Raw genomic sequence first — 10,100 nt, forward strand, 5'->3', positions numbered from 1 at the left:
TTCTATGATTCAGACAAATGTTTGCAATGGACCCATATATTTTAACTGTGCTCCAAATTTTTCAATAGATCTAACAGACCCACATATTCTGAATTCAGTCATATTAGATATTCACCTACAAGGAAATGAATTTGAAAAACATACAAAGAATTTTGTTGTAATATATAGAATATATTATAGACCGTTATCTTCACATTTAAATCCTAAATTTATAATGACCCCAACTCTTAAAGAAGAAACAACCTTACTACAAGTAGATGCAGATAGACCAACGACTTATATTCCAAAAAGATTAAAATGGAATGAAATAACTATACCTAGTGAATTTGAAATTAAAAATCCACAAATAGCAAGAAATATAGAACAAACTACTGCAGAAGATATAATAGAAAAACCTGATGGAAGTACTTTAATAAGATTCTCATCATTAAGAGAAAAACCTGATTCAATTTATTCTTGGCTCCCAGCAAGACATTCTAATTATGAAACAACTGAAATTAATTTTCCCTTAGAAAGTACCTCAAACTTTAAATATAAAACTCCTATTCCAGAAGTTATAAATCAGAATCAATCAGAATATTCTCCAACCCATTCACAAATGAAAGGAGAAATAAATGTAATAAACAAACCATATAAAATAAATCATAAATACTTACAAGAAGATTTTGAAGATGAAGAAAATACTGAAAAAGAATTTGGTTTTTTCAATTGGAATCTGAATATAAAAGAAAATTAATCATAGAATGGAAAAATGAATTAGAAAAGCAAAAATTTGATTTTCCTTTCTTTACTTGGCTATCATTCTATACTTCAAAATTAGGAATAAATAATGTATATAATACATCTCAAATAAATGTTCAAACTAATTTATATAAAAAATGAAAATTAAAAGATGATCAAATAATAACATCTATACATCCTCCATTACAAGAAGTAAAAATAAATATAGGTAAAGGAGACATAATAGCCTCACCTTTTAAAAAGGGTAGAGAAGCTGAATCAAGTGCAAATAATAATACAATAAATTTAGAAGATATCAAAAAGATTTATCAACAAAATAATTATACAAATCAAATTCTTCATACAATATCTCAACATATGGAAGTACTAAATACAAAAATAGATACCATAAAGAAACCAGAATTAAAATTTCCTAATGATATTTCAGCACCTCTTTTATTCAACTACTCCTGTATTCAACCTCTCTTGTATCCTTTTCTAAATAATTTAATAAGAAGATCAAGGATTACTTCATTCAACAAGCTTCCGTTATCAAAGGCCACTCTAAATTTTCAGTAAGTCCAATTTTATTCTTAATTTCTATGAACATTTCAATAGAAAGAAGTAGCCTGGGTAGAAGTGGTATCAGAGCCTCAAAATAAACAATTATCTAACCAACTTAAAGATGTTGTTTATTAATTTTGCAGGAATGGATTCAAAAGCAGGAAATTCCAGACCAAAGACTCCTCAGGATTATGAGATGAGTCTTCCTTCTGTAACTCAAAATAGATTTCAAATATTACAAGACTTTCCAGCATTGACATACAGTCAAGCTGCTCGTACTCCATCTTCTTCTCAAATAAGACCTCTTCAATAAATTCCAAAACCTATAGAAAAATCCAATGAAAATTCCTATTTCACAAAACCATTTACTCAATGTAGACACCAAATTTTCAGTGAAATGTCATTTACTATTTATTTTTTTTAGTTTTTATTTGTTGTGCTAGGTTTATTCACTTTTTAGTTTTTAGTGTCTTGTTTTATTATTTCATTTTTAAGTTTTAGCATAGAATTTCTCGAAAAAAAAGGGAAAAGCATTCAAAAATTATGTTTTAGTTGTTTTGATTTAAATTCAATGTTTTCTTGAAAAAATATGAAAAATGAAAAAAAAGAAGAAGGGAAACCCGCAAGCGGGTTTCAGGCCAAATAGGCTTAATGTTTTCTTGGAAAAAACAATGAAAATGAAAAATGAAGAAAAGAAAAGAAAAATAAAAATCACGAACTTTGGTGTTTCTAGTTTGTTTATTTTGTCCGATATTACTTAAATTGTTGTTTTTTACTTAATTTTATTACCATTTTGTTAAATTACTTTAAAAAAAAAAAAAAGGGGCCGCGACTTGGAAGCTGCGTATTTTCGCATCTTGCAAGGAAGGGCTCGGGCAGCCCTTTGGCTGCAATTTTAGAGGAGAAGGCTGGTGGTTCCAGGTGGCCAGACACCTGGCTAAATGGAGGAAGCTTCCATGCAAGGTGTAAGGCTAAAATGGAAAAGAGGAGAGGCAGCAAAAGGGAGCCGTGGGATGAAGGGTTTGGTGAAAGGGGGGTTGCGTTTGACAGTAGCCGCGGGGGAGGAAAAAAGGGGAGATCTGGGGGAGAGCTAAAAAACAAAAAAGAGAGAAAAAAGATTGGCGACGGCATAAGGAAAGAGGCAGACTGGGAAAAACAGAGGGAGGAGGGAGAGAAATTTGGGCGAAAGTCTGAGAGAGAGGGGAGTGAGAGAGAGGGACTAAAAAGAGCAACCAGAAAAATAAGAAGAAGGAGGAGGTTTTTCTTTGGTAACAACTGCTGAGAGGTCTGGACGGCTAGGGTAAAAACAGACCAGGGAAAAGATATTGACGGCGGGGATAGCTAAAGAGAAAGCCGAGAGCAAGAGGGAGAGTTGGAAAAATTTCCGGGAGAGAAAAGGGAAAATCAGTACAAAGGAAGCTACGGGAAGAACCAGAAAATTCCAGATTTCGCATAGCCTTCATCAGAGTCAGTCGTAGGTCCCTTTTGATTTCTGGGAGAAACGATCATCTTCCAAGCTTGCGGGTCTTCATCTTCCTCAAGTCAAGATCTTCAAGGTGACCCTTTCTTTCCTTTGGTTCTTTCCTTTTCATGCGTTGCTGATTCAGTTGTTGGCTTCATACCCCCCCCCTGAATATTGCATTATTGTGACCATATGAGCTTTTATGTGGTGATGATCCAGTTTTTCTTTTAGTTAACAACGAGCCCAAGGAAAGGTTCATGAATGAAACTAGATCTGCAAGTTTTTTTTTTCCTCCTAACTCAGAGTTTGTTTCCTGTTGTGGGTGCTTAATCTGATATTTTGACGGGGGGAGGGGGTTTATGAAGATTAGCTTTCATGGCTATGGTTCTGTGGTCTGAAAATGTCCAGTCTAAGTTTTCTAGGAAAAATGCAGTCTTGCCTGCGCTGAGCCATACGCGCTGATTTTCTTAGCTTATTGCAGCAGAGGAACAAATAACCTTTTTCTCTTTTCTTTTTTTGGCTTACTGAAGTTCATGGAATGGCTTGAATTTGCTGTTGGTTGGCTGTTTGTTCGGTGGTAATCATATGCATTTGCTGGCTGCAATTCATAGCAGCAATCTGCGGCACAACAGGAGGCTGCGACAAGGTATCTGTTTGTCGCAGCACTACTGTCAAACGCATTGTCTTGATGGATTAAAATCTGGGTTTGCTTGATTTTGGGAGCTTGTTTGCTGCTTTTGAGTTTGCGTAGTGGGCAAAAGGAGTTGAAGTGTTTCTTTGCAAAGGAAAAATGTTTTTTTTTTCCTCATGGCTGGTATTCTTTTGTTTTTACGCATTTCTGCCTCAGCGATCTTGTGGGCTGATATGCAGTAGTTCATTTTATCATTTTGATGTTAGTTTTGGCTGTTCATGTTAGAAGAATCTGTAGGGTAGTCTTGCTGTTTTGAGTTTGTTGCCTGGAGTAAGAAGGCAATTTGGTAAGCTGCAAATCTTGCAGCAAAGAAAACATTGCAGTAGCTGAAGTTTTTTTTGTCGTTGCATGCATGAGATAATTCTAAGAATTATATTTTAACTCCTATCTTTTTAACTAATTCTTCTAAGGCCCAGGAGCTTTGGAAAATAAATCAATTTGGTCCTTTTGGGTTTTGATTAATGCTACAAAGGCCCAATTATGTGCTGATTTCTTGCAATTGGGTCCTGGAGTAATTGCCATTTGGGCCATTACTTGACTTTTTCTTGCTCTTAGATCTTTAAAGTTCCTAAAATGCTTCAATTGGCCTTGATTGGTTGGTTGATGGTTGCTATTGGGTCCTTAGTCATTTTGTTCCTACTTTTGAAATTTGACCAATGATTCACTTTTGCTTGGAAATTCTGCATTATTTGATCATTTTTAAGTTGTAATTGAGGAAGGGATTCGATGATTCGCGGGGAATTCAAATTGGCTTATTTATATTTTATCATTAAATTGGTGCATTGATCCTTTGCTTTGATGATTTTAGCCCAAGTTATCCCTTTCTTTGGTGACTCTAGCCCAAGTTGAGTCTTGTTTATTTTACTAACATCATGAATGGGGAGGTATGATTTCTCTTATCTTTTTTGTCTCTCCTATATGTGACCCAACGTGCTAAGTGACAATTGCATGTCTACTTTGCTTTCCTTGCCTTTCCTTAATTCATTTCATTTATTTCATTTCCTTTTGCTTTTATTAAGTAATGCTTTTATGGGGTATGTGTACACCTCTTGGCTTGTAATAGATAGGGCATGGCGAGCATTTTTGTCCATTTTTCCCCTTCCCCTTTTGTTTTAGTTAGCAAATGTAATAGGTTCATTAGATTGATTGCTTGTTTTGTTGCTACGTGTTAATTTGCTTTATTAGGCTCTTGCATTTAGTCGAGCATGCTAAGTGTTATGTGCTACGTGTTTATAGGTGATTGGCATGTCTACTTGCTTTCTATAGTCATAGATGAATGTAATGGATGAATGCACGTCACCACATTAGTCCAACGCTAGTTGTGGCTCATTGTCCCGTTTTCCACTAGTCCAACGCTAGTAGGAATTCATAAATATGGGCTAGTCCAATGCTAGACCCTTAGGAATTTCCCTCGCTAGTTCATACTTGCATGTTTCACTACATTTCATGCATTTTTCTTAGTTTTCTAGCATTTGGCATGCTCCTCCAATCCTTTCCCCTTCATTTTAGGCGTTTACATCTTCATGCTAGTTATAGGGTACATTTGCTTGAGGGTCCCCTTTAGATAAGGGAAACGAGCGAGTGTGGCTACAAAATAGCCTTAGCACGCTAGTTCTTCCTTCTAATCAAAGGGAAAATTAAAGTCATGAAGTTAGGAGTCATTCCCGTACCTGACTTGATGCATTCCTATAGGTTCATACACTTTCATTCTCATCATGTCACTCCCTCACTCTCTTATCCACATTTTTTCACTACTTATATCCTTCTCAATACAAATGCCATGTTCACACATTTTTCTTCTTGTCACTTGTTTTTCTACCTCACAAATTGCACCCAATTGCACTTATATGTATCTACTATCATATTTTCATCCATTTGCACACAAACACCTTTATTTTCCCAATTTGCACACATGCACTTGTCTTACATTCGCACACATGCACGTTTTCTTACATTTTCACACTTGCACTCATATTTGAGTCTTCATTTGCATCATTCGCGACCTCTATGAGGACTTTCCTTATTGGCCAGCACAACTCATGTGGTTGGGACCAAAAAGCCTCGTAAGAGACATTTTAGATTTAGGATTGCATTTCTTTTTCATATCCATTAGTCACATCCAACATGCAACGCATATTTTGGGTAGAAGAATTAGAAAACGTGGGGCTAAATCGCGCAACTAGCTTTGGCTAGAGTAAGGGAGTGCCTTAGGCTTTGCCTTTGCCTTCTCCCTTATCAAATGTGACCCCCAATCCCTTTCTTTGGTTACGTAGACCTAAAAGTTCTTAAAAAGGGGTTTGTTTACTTTGCTTTTCAAAAAATTCATTTTTGGGTGACTTGGTACCCCCTAACTCTATACCAAGTGGCGATTCCATTTTCTATGTAAAAAAACCCTTTTTGAACTTTGTTTGGCCAAATCGTCGCATTTTCAAGTCCCACGGCCTTTTATTTTCATTTTCGCACACATTCACATACATATTCCACACACTACTTTCACTACACATCAAAAAGTGGGGCGCGACATTTGGCGACTCCACTGGGGAATTTCCTAAGTGGGTCCAAGCATTTGATTTGGCCATTCTTTTCCTTTTTCTACCCTTTTTATGTATAGCATTTGGATATTAGGGTTGTATTTTCCATTCTAGGGCCTTTTGCCTCGCGCGCGTATCAAACTATTCCCCCACTTGTGTATGTATGATTGGTTGTTTGGATGTATGTTGTACTTGTTTTATCTCGCACTTTGCATTGCATTTGGGTAGGGGGACATTACCCTAGAGCCTCGCGTTGGTTCTCGATCCCTCCCCTCCAAACGAGCACAAGCATACGTGCATACGCTTTAATTATTTATCCCTCCTTTATTTTTCTTTTAGTGGCTTGTCACGCCACCCCACCCTGTTTGGATTTTAGGCGACCCACTTGGACGTGTGATCGTGACACGACGTGTGCGTAGCACGATCCGAGGGGTCAATCAATCTTCCACTTTAAGCTTTGGGTTGATAGCCTTTAGCTTTTAGTTGAAGGTTGAGGATTTTTATAGATTCACTCAGACATGTAGCCGTAACACGACGTGTGCGTAGCAATGTCTGGGGAATCGCTCGAGCCACCGACAAAGAACCTTGGGATTAATGACCCTTGGTTTCCAAGTCTGAAGGCTCGGGGACCTAAAACCTATCGAGTCTAGCTGCATTAGTGAGCCAATACCTCATGCATCCATGATAGTTTACCTAAGGAAGAGTCTGCCTTACCCTATTAGGGACACTATTCACTAGGGGAGGGGTCCAACCCCTTTCTCCTTTTTATTGCTTTATTTCTTTGTGTTGATTACGTTGCCACAATGTGTTATGTGTATTTATCTGGCTAAACTAACTTTTCTTGGTTTTGTGCCCCATTGCATTCACAAACCCTAGCAAATAAGAGGTCTGACCTGACCTTCTTTTAGAGCCTACCCGTATAGATAGGATATTGCACGTTTAAGAAGTTTTGGTATATTTCGTTCATAAATTAATAATGTCATATCATTTTAGGCTTACCCTGGCAAATGAAGGGTCCCTTAGGTCATGTTTCATTTCAAATTGCATATTTTACTGCTTTAATAAACTGGCATCACGCATAAACCATAGAAAGGGAATGCCATTTAGGGAATCCTATATTAGGGATAAGCCAACCCTATATTCCCGTGGGTATTTAACCCTATCTTGGGAATTGCACGTTTAAATTCATGTTTAACCAGAGAAATGGGACCCGTAGGTAAGGTATTTGACACCGGTTTTTGTTTCTAGATGGAAAGTCCTCGCCGAGTCCAACAGATGTTAGTAGTACCGCTGGAGGTACAAAGATGGCCCACGTTGCTTTCACCCAGTGAGATTAACCAAGTAGCCACTCGATTAGGGCACATCGGGGATTTCAGGGACATTAAGTCCGACGGTTATTTGGTGAAAGCTTTGGTGCATCTATGGGACCCCACTTGTTCCACTTTCAGACTGGGGAAGAGGGAAATGACTATAACAATTGAGGAGGTCGCTGGATTTCTCAATTTGCCGATTCAAGGAACTGCCGTGATATTTCCATTAGTGTCTAACAAGGCCGAATTTTATCGCTTCACCGGGTTAAAGGAGTCAGCAATACGAGGGTCGGACCAAAACATAGAGGCAAAGTTCTTATTTGATCGATTCGCGTTAAGGGATGGGTTTGAGAGGCACCTAGGAGATTTCTCGTTCACCTCCAAGGAAATTTGGGAACGAAAGAGAGTATGGGTGTACAGTTTGGTTATGGCTGGAACCTATTTTTTCCCTAGAAAAGACAAAAAGATAGCCTTTAAGCTCACTAAAACCTTGTACGACTTGTTCTTAAGAGTGAAAGACAAACAGTGTTCTATTTTACCGACCGTTTTGACAGATATCTTCGTAGCCTGAACTACCTGTCAGAGAGGGAGAAAGTTCTTTTGTGGTTCAAATTGGATTTTACATGTATTGGGTATGGAGCACTTCATGAGACGACCGTCTATTCCTGAGAGTTTACCAATGACTGCGTACGACTGGATAGCCACACATTATAAGAGGGTCAAGAGAGAGGATCTGCCATGTGATGCATCCGAGTTTGTGGATTTCTTGAAGAATATGACTGATCAAAGTATTAGATGGGTATTGGATTGGACCAATTGTGTAAAACCCGTTCTCCGCACCCAAGTATCTGAATTTGTTCTCTTACTGGGCACCCAAGGAGTCACCGCATACACACCAAAGAGGTTTCTTAGACAGTTAGGACGTACCCAAGAAGTGCCGCCTGCATTTGATGTGAGTGAGTTTACCATCATTTTCAATGGAGAAACGTGCCCAAGCCAACTCCCTATGAAAGATCGGATTATTGAGGCCTGGGTGACGCTATCTGATGACGTGAGTTTTAGATAAATCCCGGAGCTCAAGCAGAAGGGTTTGACGACTCCACAATACGAAGACTGGGTAAGAGGATCCGCTGCGCAAGAAATTCAAGATGAGCCATCTGAGGAGGTGAAAAAGTTGAAAGCCATTATCGAAGCAAAGGATAAGAAAATTCTGCAGTTAAGTAAGTCTGTCGAAGCATACAAAGGGATGGCGGAGCAGAGCAAGCAATTGTATGAAAATGAACGAGAAAAGCGTCAAGAGCTGAAAAGGAAATGCGGAGAATTGTATGACCAAACTGAACGTGTTAGAATTCCATATGCTAGGGAAACAAAGGACTCTGTATTAGATAGGTTCAGAAGTTTTGGCAATCTTGTACGGAATCGTCTTCGCGACATGATATAAATATTGGCAAGTTTATCAATGAAAGCGATTTTTCTTTTGCACTCATTTGGAATTGTTGTCAAAAATAGGTTTGTATTACGGGTCCCATTTCGAAGGTGTTGCATCATGCTAGGCCTACTCTTGGCACAAAAAGGGCCCCCCGATAGGACATGCATCCGAATTTTTGGAACATCTACTAACTCTTGTCTTTTTCTTTTTCTTTGTTTTGTTTTTGTTGAAAAAGCTAAGCCAGGGCTAAATCTAAAAGCGAGCCATTTCGTGTTCTCAGGTAAAATTTCAAAATAGCTTCTCGGAAAAGCCCCATCATAACGCGATCCCGTAGTCGAGCCCAAAGGAATCGTGTAGACATGAGTACTCAGCCAGAATCGTCTGATAAGACCGCTGCAACTACCCAGCCGGAAGCCACAAGTCCCGGGGTTATTATGAATTCTACACTCAACCAGCTTACTCAAAGAATCTTTCCTCAAAAATGTTATTGGCAACCAGATGATCCTTCAAAAAATTTGGATTATTATGAATTAATTCTTACAGATACTCAATCTGTAGAAATATTCCCTATTCCAAATAGAAAAAATCCAAATATAATTTGTCATTCAAAGTGCATAATAAAGAAAGTTTGTTCCCCAAATGAATGGACTTCTCTTTATTCTAAAAAATCATTCTCAGTCAGATTTATTCCAGATGGATTTACATATCAAGATTACAAAATGGCCTGGTATCGTGCTTTCCTATACAGACCATTCAACCATTCATGGTTCTTTACTTTTAAAGAAAGTTGCAATAGAGAATTTCCAATTTGGTTTAGCCATTGGTGGCAATGGTTCGGCCCTCAAAAAGAAATCTTACCTCCAAATGTCTTAATGGGATTTCAAACCTATCTCAAAAAAGCCAGGGGGGAAGAGTATACAAAGCCAATATTATTTCATGTAGAATTCAAAGTACCATGGATTTTTTGCTGGAGTTTCAAAATTCATCAAGATCTAGAAAAACCCCTTCCAATGTCATTAGTCAGAGAATTCAAGATCAAATGGTGGACCGGATTCAATCAAGAATATGGAGATCAAACAAATGTGATAAGATTCCTGACAACCGGAGACAAACTCAAGTGGACAAATCAATCAACCACTTCAACAACTATGCCAACCACTCCAACCACTATGCCAACCACTCCAAAAAAGAAAGATAAAGAAAAAGGTGTCAGTATGGAATCCGAGGCAATCTCAAACGACTTTTTGATGAAAAAGATGATGCAGAATCCCGAGATGCTTAAAGAATATTTGGACTATTTACAAAAGCAAGATAAGAAGGAAGAAACCGACAAAATTGAAGAGTCAGCTGGATCATCCGAATCTACTTTTGATCCTTTTGGAGGACCATGCGG

The 10,100-nt window shown here is 38.0% G+C and overlaps 1 long non-coding RNA gene across 2 annotated transcripts; it reads left to right on the forward strand.

Annotated features, from left to right (window-relative positions):
• The first annotated feature begins 2,132 nt into the window (after positions 1 to 2,132).
• LOC140015002 (uncharacterized) lies at positions 2,133 to 8,764 on the forward strand. Of its 2 annotated transcripts, XR_011821752.1 has the most exons (3): positions 2,133 to 2,840; positions 3,277 to 4,321; positions 7,217 to 8,764. It is a non-coding gene; the product is annotated as an uncharacterized lncRNA (long non-coding RNA). The 2 variants fall into 2 exon arrangements; XR_011821751.1 differs by having other exon boundaries at positions 2,133 to 4,321.
• Positions 8,765 to 10,100: the final 1,336 nt, after the last annotated feature.

Source organism: Coffea arabica, chromosome 10e, assembly GCF_036785885.1.
Source record: "Coffea arabica cultivar ET-39 chromosome 10e, Coffea Arabica ET-39 HiFi, whole genome shotgun sequence".
NCBI classification, from domain to species: Eukaryota; Viridiplantae; Streptophyta; class Magnoliopsida; order Gentianales; family Rubiaceae; genus Coffea; species Coffea arabica.